This window comes from Aplysia californica, unplaced genomic scaffold, assembly GCF_000002075.1.
Source record: "Aplysia californica isolate F4 #8 unplaced genomic scaffold, AplCal3.0 scaffold01102, whole genome shotgun sequence".
Taxonomy (NCBI): domain Eukaryota; kingdom Metazoa; phylum Mollusca; class Gastropoda; order Aplysiida; family Aplysiidae; genus Aplysia; species Aplysia californica.
The window spans coordinates 183,157-192,134 of NW_004798372.1; the positions used below are offsets into that span (position 1 = coordinate 183,157).

Below are 8,978 nucleotides of genomic sequence, written 5' to 3' on the forward strand. Positions count from 1 at the left end.
CCTCAACTCTATTGCCCCCGATGAACTCTCCACTGTTATTCGTGTTATTGGTCGTTTGCAATTAATATGTTACGTCCATTTGAACAAAATTTTGATATATTTATACAGACAGGAGGCGGGCCACTTCGGCCGTGCGTAACAGGGCAAACTTGAGCCCAATGAAAAGCCGAAGCACTCGACAGAATACACTTCATCAGGGGGCTCTCGTGGCCTAGACGTTAAGGTGTTGGTCTCTCATTCAAAGGCCTCGGGTTCGAATCTGGGTAGCGACCGAAACATTTTCTTCTCTAAAATTAACTCCTTTCACCTCCTCTAGCAATGTTCTGTCGACTGCTTTCGTCTCTTCTTTCTGCCCCAACCCCCTCATCTCCTTTTCCCCCTCCTCAGGGCTCCTGGCACTTTCTGCAGCCTTTTTACTGCTTCTCCTAGATTCCTTCTTACTGCTGTCTTTCAGCCACACCCCTGATCTTCTGGTAGGAAAGATCTACACCTAGCCTTCTCGGACAAGGGCGAAAAATCTCGGAGGGCCCGTGTGCAAGTTGCGCACGTCTAAGATCCCCTTGGTGGTCTAAAATCGATAAGAATAGGCTTCGGCCGTCACCCGAGCAAAATTCAAAATTTCCGAAGAACTGAACAAGTTTAATGTGTCCCGCGCGCTCATATGACCTTATGCTGTTGCGAGCGCCCCGAAACACTAAAAAAAAATAAAATAACCAAACAAAAACACTTCAGCACGTCTTTTCCAAGGAATTGTGTTCGAGTGTTGAGCCGAAACGGCTATCGACCCTGTTGAGGGGTTAGATGATTGATTGCAACTATTAAATTAAACCCCCTTTCCCTTTCTGTTTAAGTTGAACGCAATTATTTCCTTTCAAGGACCTCTTTCGTTCTTTCGAACACAAACATACGGCACTCTAATGGTTTGATTCTTAAAATAAAAGATAAATATACATGGAGTTCAAACGGTTTTCTCACTCTTCGTTCCCCCTTTCCCCTTCTTTTTCCTTTACTGATTTTTGTCTCTCTTTCTTTCTTTTCTTCTTCTTTCTTCTCATTTTTCTCCTCCTCCTTCTTCTTCATCTCCTGCTCTTCCTCCTTCCCGTCGTTCTTCTTTTTCCTTCCCTCATTCTTATTTCCCCCCCTTTTCATTTGTGCGGCAACGAAATACTGTTCTTATGCTATTTTCACTGAATAGAGAGTGGCAGGAGACCATCCCATATTTATCCTGTGTCTTTCTTTCCCTCTTTTTTTTTTTTTTTGGGGGGGGGGGGGGGGTTCTGTCTGCCGTGCTTTTCTCCCTCCTGCACCGAATAACCGTTACAGTATCGATGTGCTTTTATTTGCTCTAAAAGTAAAGCAGCGCTGAAAATACGAGTTCAGCACGTAAATGGTAGTAAATGCGCAATATATTTATGACCATCGATTACACAGCTCGCCAGTCATAAATTCTGCAACTTACTACTTTTATGACCAATTTTTTCAAGATCTGTGGGTAGTTGGAGGGTGCTCTATTGTGTTGTTTGCTCCTTCTTTCCTATCAAACGTCTTTATAATTATATATCTCTCCTCCTTATTGTGTTTGTTACCCTCTTGTAACACCTTTAATCTTCAGCACTTATATTGCCTACTTGTATTGCAAGTGCCGTAAAACACTTGCTAGAACAAAACGTTTTCAACGTCTTTGCATGTACATACTATTGTTAACTGATTACTCTGTCGGTAGTTTCAGAGATTACTCTCAGTAGATCCTCCTTTTACCCTATCCATACCATAAATATCGTTATTTTTTCGATTGTAAATTTTCTTTTTATTACCTTCTTCAACAAGACTGGCCGCTGATGTGTCGATATATGTGTGGTTAAGTTCAAAAGAAATTTCGTAGAGGATGTGATTTATAGAGCGACCCGTGGGGCCTCTTCGACTAACCTTCGTGACCATGGTATAGATTTAATGGCCCTACAGTAAAGTGTTCGGTTGGGTTTTTTTAGCACGACCGTAGCATGAGTTTACACAGAGGAGGAGGAGGAGGAGGGGGAGGAGGAGGAGGGAGGGGAGGAGGAGGAGGAGGAGGAGGAGGAGGAGGAGGAGGAGGAGAGGAGACATCGTCATCATCACCATCATCAATATCATTATCACCATCATCATCCACCAACAGTACCCCTGGCTCACTAACACCGCTCTCACACCCAGCAGAACACCGTGGCAGTAGACGCCCTGATCAGTTTCCGTGAGAAAAAAAAGCAGCTGTCCCTTGAACAAATCCCCTCCACACCAGTCTCTTTCCCGCCTTTCATCCGGACCACAAAGAGGCGGGGACTAGGACAAAATGACCGAGGATCGATCTCATCGATTTCCTTTCTGACTAGGCCTTCGGGTCGGAAGTGTGATCGCTATGAAGGGATTGGCCAAGGAAATGAAAAGATGACATTTCCCTTCGTTTTTTTGTTTTTGTAAGTTTCAAGGCACTTACAATACAATTAGGTCAAATTATAGGCCTACGTGCCAAAGATTAGGGGTGTTATTTGGTTTTGTAAAGTGTTTTACGGCGCTCGCAACTGCATAAGGTCATATGAGCGCGCGGGACACACCTACTATTTTCAGTTGGTAGGAAATTTTGAATTTTGCCTTGGTGGCGGCCGAAGCCTACTCTTATCGATTTTAGACCACCAAGGGATCTTTAACGTGCCCAACTTGCACACGGGCCCTCCGAGATTTTTCGCCCTTGTCCGAGAAGGCTAGGTGTATATCTTTCCTACCAGAAGATCAGGGGTGTGGCAGAAAGACAGCAGTAAGGAGGAGCCAAGGAGTAGCAGTAGAAAGGCTGCAGAAAGAGTCAGGAGCCCAGAGGAGGGGGCAGAGGAGGTGAGGGGGTGGGGGCAGAAAGTGGAAATGAAAGCAGACAACAGAACTTTGATAGAGAGCAGGAAAGGAGGGGAAAGGAAACAATTTTAGAGAAGAAAATTTTTTGGTCGCTACCCGGATTCGAACCCGGGACCTTTGAATGAGAGGCCAACCACTTAACCTCTAAGCCACGAAAGCCCCCTTAGGGGTGTTAAAAGGGAGTAACAAACACAAAAAAGAAGGAGAGATAAGGTAGGTAGATGTTTGATAGGAAAGAAGGAGCAAACTACACCAGAGCACCCGCCAACCACCCAAACATTTCCCTTATCACGCTAGACGCAAAGTCGGAGAGCTCTCAGTTCAATGAAATACACCTCACAGCAATTCACAGCATTTTGTAGGGCACTGTAAGCTCAGTTGGTATCATGCAGGACGACAGAGTGTTTGGCCCAGGTTCGAATCTGCAATGGTGAGTTCTGAAACTACGTTGTTTCGGGGAGTTTTTACGGCTCTCCATACCAACTATTTGACTCAAACCTATCGGAGATGGACGTAGATTTCTGAAGTGCCACTTCTTAAATAACCATAGAGTGTTTGTCTCTCATGGGGATGATGTGTTATAATATTTACAGTCTCTCTCTCTCTCTCTTTCTCTCATTTATGTCGATGGAGATATGGAGACTTAAAACATTCATGGTCTGCCTCTCTCCCTCTTTTTCTCTCCTCTGTCTAAATTGTGCCAATCCCCCACAATCCCTCTCTCTTTCTCTCTCTCTCTCTCTCTCTTTCTGGTGGATTTTAAGTTAATAATTTCTTAAATCTCTCTCTTTCTCCCCTTACCCTCTCTGTCTATCGGCCTATTTCTCTCCTCGTATCCCCCTCTCTCTTTCTCTCTCTCTATCTGGATTTATAACATTTATAACCTCTCTCTTTCTCCCCCCTGTCTGTCTGTCTCTCTCTGAATGTGTTGATGGGGATGGACTTAAAAATTTTTTTTTTGTCTCTTAAATCACTCTCCCTCTTTCTCTCTCTCTCCCTTCCTCTGTCTCTCTCTCTCCCTTCCTCTGTCTCTCTCTCTCCCTTCCTCTGTCTCTCTCTCTCACACTCTTTCTCTTTCTCTCTAAATTGTAACCACCGGGACGGGGATGTAAAGATTTACATTTACGATCAATCTCTAGAAAAAATGCAGTAAATTTCTTTCACAAACATGGCACTAGTCACTAAACTCGGAAGGGGGGGGAGGGGGGGAATAACATCATCATCGTCTTCATCCTCATTGTATCATTATCGCCACTGGCACTTTTATTTAATAATAATAATAATGGATTGCATTTATATAGCCCATATCCACTTATGCAATGCTCTATGCGCTTAACATGATACATATAATGGATTTACAAATCAATTTTAAAGGTACATAGTGTTACATACTCATGCAAACACATATTCACTCACGCACGCGCCACACACACATACATACTCACATACACACATACGTACATATGCACATACGCACATACAAACTCACAACGATCTGCAGCTTGGATGCATTCTGTCTAATCGAAATATGATGAAAATAGAAATGATTTTAATTTCTTCTTTAAAATTTCTAGATTTTCTGCTTCTCTGATAGTTTTTGGAAGCCTATTCCAAACAAGTGGGGCAAAATATGAAAAAGAGCGTTGGCCATCACTATCTTCAGCACCACCATTATTATTCTCAAAATCATCTTCACAACCATTATGACCATTATTATCTTGTCAATATTATTATAATCATCATCATCAAAAAATTATTAGCATCGTCATCATTAGCAGTAGCAGTAGCAGAAGCAGTAATAGTAGCAGAACCAGTAATAGTAATAATGGTGTCGGTGGTGATAGCAGCAGCAGCAGTAGTAGTGGTTGTAGTAGAAGTAGTATTATCATTATTTTTATTATATTCTCAAACAAACTGACTCACCAAGAGCGGCAGCAGAGGGGGTAATGATGGACAAGAACTCCAAGGAAGGGTTGGCTTCCTGCTTTGATGGCGATCCTCGAAGACTTTTCCAGAAGTTCTAATGGGTGTTGAGGAAAGAAGAGAAAATGTATGGACCAATTTTTACACTTTATTTGAACAAAACAGAAGTTCATGAACATAACAGCGGTCAATAGCTATACTGATTTCTTAGTGAAGGTTATGCACTAATTTCATTTTTCATTAAGTGTTGTTTTTTAAAAGTTCAGCCAATAACATATACTATAACTTTCCTCTGGGAGATGGAAGGAGGGCATCGCTGGAAGAGTCTTCTTTCAATATTTCTAGATTCTATTTGTCTCTTTCACTTTTTCTTTACACTAAATAATTATCTTTGTATTGATGAGCTTTTCCTTAGCCCAAAAACACCTTTCACCTTCGGGAAACCCATTACGAACAGTCAGATTTATACAAAAAGCATGGTCACTAAAATTTTGGACAATTTTGTTCTTCCAAAGAGGCGGTGTGCAAGAAGTCGTCACTGACTACATCTATGCCAGTTTGCCAAAGACCACCCAGAGCATTCAAAACAAAACAACCCAAATCACCCAGAAAAACATCCTCTAGCATCATCCTGAAAATGATTGTGAATGTTTGGATTATTTAGGAGGTGGGCTGGCCTTAGGATACTGCATTCCAGCAGACAGATGGAAATACGCAAGAGAAATGAATAACATTCCTGAGGAAGAACTGAACTCACGTCTACTGATGCAGTGGGGAAGAGTCTAGTTATTACTACATTGCAGTGTGGACGAGTCTAGTTATTACTACATTAAAGGCGTAAATGTCCTAGAGTAAGATACCTAGCAAACTGTCTAGCAATTTAGATTCCTTTGAAATTTTTAATCACACACAGCTGAGAGGAAAAAATATTCATAGCAAAATGAAAAAGTAATTTACACACTCCTTGGATTCAAACCTCAAACTTTTGCGAATTGGTGAAAATTGTTCCCTATAATGCACATAGCTAGCATCGGTGATCTAGAGGTTAAACTCTCAGACTCTCGGCCTTTTGTCCTTCGGAAAGGCATTTTACACAAATTTTTCCTCATGTCCTCCAGGTGGGAATGGGTACCTTGCTACAGACAATGAAAGATTTTGTCAGTTTGTTAGAATGTTTGAGCACTTGAACTAGTGCATGAACTAAATGCTTCCCAGGAAGTCAAAAATGTTTTTGAGTTTTCTACGGTCTGCTGGGGTATTAATAGTTGATAAATTGCAAAAAACATGCTGTAGGGAGGTGATGTGCATGATATAAATGCAATTATTATCATTATTATTTCTGCCTAAATTCTGCTCAAAGTTCAAAACAATAAACAATGCGCTTATGCACTCAAAATTCAAAATAATAAACTATTCAGGTACAAGTAAGAATGTTAAAAATGACAGCTTACCTCGTCAAAGTCCAACAAGGAGCCCAAAGAGTCAGCACTGAGGAAGAAAAGGATAATGGACAATAAATATGACGGTATATGCATCGCAGCGTGGTGGAATCAGATGCTCAACAAAAGAATGAAATCGAAGAAACCAATAACTTACACCTGTTGGGCAATTCTTCTCAAATTTCATTTTTAGCACATCTTTTAGGTCCATTTAAGAACACATTTCTGTATGGATTTTACCAAAAAACATTGAGAAAGGCACAAATTAGGTACGTTTGCAGTTTTTATTAACACTCAAACTTTAGAAGTCGCTAAACTTTGGCGGCCATTTTCTCACTAATTTTACCACTGACACAAGGAGACCCCACCCTTTTCTATCATAAATATCTTGACTTCTATAAAAAAAATGAATCAGTGTTTTTCAAAATCAAAATCAAGACAAGTGAATAAGCTTGAAAAGATATTTTAAGTAACTTTAAGCCCAAAAATTGAGAGCCTAATGTCACTGTGGCGTGACAAAAATATATATTCAAAATTCCTACTGATACAGTCTAGATCATGTAGCAGTCTTTGACCAACCTCCCAAGGGCAATCTGAACAACATCTGTCTCCATCATTGCATCCAATTAGGAGGAAGCACATTTATAATGAATACAAATTAAATTTTAATGATGTAATCAAGCTATTATGAGGTGATATAACTATATTATCATTAAAGAATACTAATGCACATACTTCTGTACATGTGCACACAGAAGTATACAAATACACTAAAACACATGAACACACTACATTCTACACACACAGTTCCACTTAATTAATCAAGATACTGTGACACAGTTCCACTTAATTAATCAAGATACTGTGAGGTGATATTACTATACTTACTACTAACACACACACATCTGCCCACGCGCATTGTGTAAGACTCCACTATACACCATTATGAAAAGTGATGTACGATGGAGTTTTACACTGAGCAGTCGACATGAACACAGGTAAACACACACATAGACACACACACATGAGCGTGCACAAACACACCACATACAAAATGAATGCACACACACGAGTGTGCGCGCGCATACACACACACCCACACACACACATGAGTGTGCGTGCGCATACACACACAAACAAACAGCCATGTAAACTGACCGGTCCTCTCCAGACAGGAGATGCTGCACAGTGATCATGTGATCAACGTCCTCCTGGTTGACCACCATGGTGCTGTGACTCGCTGCCTGGACTGCCCTCTCGTTCTTGTCGCTATCCTGTAGGACAGAAAGATCAGGGTTTGCTGATGTGTTTTTACAAGTTTTAACACTTAGCAGTCACACAGCCAACAGTACAAAATACCCCGTCCGGTCACCCAGCCAGTAGAGTGACTGCAATGGACTTCTTGGGCCTGTCGCAACACTGCTTCAAGTGACCGAAATGGATAATTTTCACCTTCGCATTATTGCGGCAAGTGACAGCAAAGTGTTTAAGGCACTAACAGCACAATTAAGTCATATAAGTGCTGAAGATTAGAGGAGTTACTAGACGTACAAAGAAAATAAGGAGAAATAAGGATGATAGGTGTTTGAGAGGAAAGACAGAGCAAATTACACCAGGGCATCTACCAACCACCCACACTATTTGTAATATGCTGATGTATGGAATAAGTATGTGCACAACAAGCTACATTGCTGCATGTCCCAACTGGGCTGGGATTTTTTTAGATTTGTTAATAACAATAATAATCATGATGTAGATAATTTTTACAGCGCCTACTTCTGTGTACATACAGTTCTAGGTGATTTCCATAAATACCAGTACAAAGAACAATAACTGTGGAAAAGATCAATAATTGCTCATGTAGGCCTAGATGAAGAAATTACCGACACAAACACACACACACACACACACACACACTCATTCACAAATGTACCCACACACACACACTCATTCACAAATGTACCCACACACACACACATTCATGGCGTCACTTTTCACCCGATTTCGTTATTTTGAGTTAGCATGACTCAGCAGTCCATAGGCGTTCCAAGGCTTGGGGTCAATGAACCATGGAGCAACTTTCCAGAGAGAGAGAGAGAGAGAGAGAGAGAGGGAGAGAGGGAGAGAGGGAGAGAGGGAGAGAGAGAGAGAGAGAGAGAGAGAGAGAGAGAGAGAGAGAGAGACAGACAGACAGACAGACAGACAGACACACAGACAGACAAACAGACAGAAGGAGAGACAGACAGATAGACAGACAAGTAGATAAATAGACAGACCGACAGACAGACTGAGGGAACCTAAAAGCTAGAGACAATCAAGGCGTGATACCTTCTGAGTTTTCCACTTCTCCTTTGCGGTGATCGGAGCCGTCTTGGGTCTTTTCCCCCCTGAGGTGCTGCCTGCACTGCGTAGATTAGGGCGGTACCATTTCTTCAAGTACGTGTGTCCACCAAACTTTGTCTTTGACCATCTGGTGGGAAAATTTGTTTGTATGTTTGTTTATAGAGATGGGAGGAGGTATAGGATGGGGGTGTGTGTAAGTATGTGGGGGTGGGGGGGGGGGGGAGAGAAAGGGAGATAGGTAGAGAGAGAGGGTAAGGGAGGGTGAGAGAGGGTGAGGGAGAGAGAGGGAGAGAGAGAGAGAGAGAGAGAGAGAGAGAGAGAGAGAGAGAGAGAGAGAGAGAGAGAGAGAGAGAGAGAGAGAGAGAATGGAGGAAATGGGGATTAAGATGATAT

General features: G+C 41.7%; 1 long non-coding RNA gene across 1 annotated transcript; it reads right to left on the reverse strand.

Moving 5' to 3' along the window:
- Positions 1 to 4,804: 4,804 nt before the first annotated feature.
- Positions 4,805 to 8,709, reverse strand: LOC101859453. The gene is made up of 4 exons (XR_221152.2): positions 8,571 to 8,709; positions 7,401 to 7,516; positions 6,255 to 6,291; positions 4,805 to 4,900 (listed from the first exon to the last, which is right to left on the reverse strand). It is a non-coding gene; the product is annotated as an uncharacterized LOC101859453 (long non-coding RNA).
- Between the last annotated feature and the right edge of the window lie 269 nt (positions 8,710 to 8,978).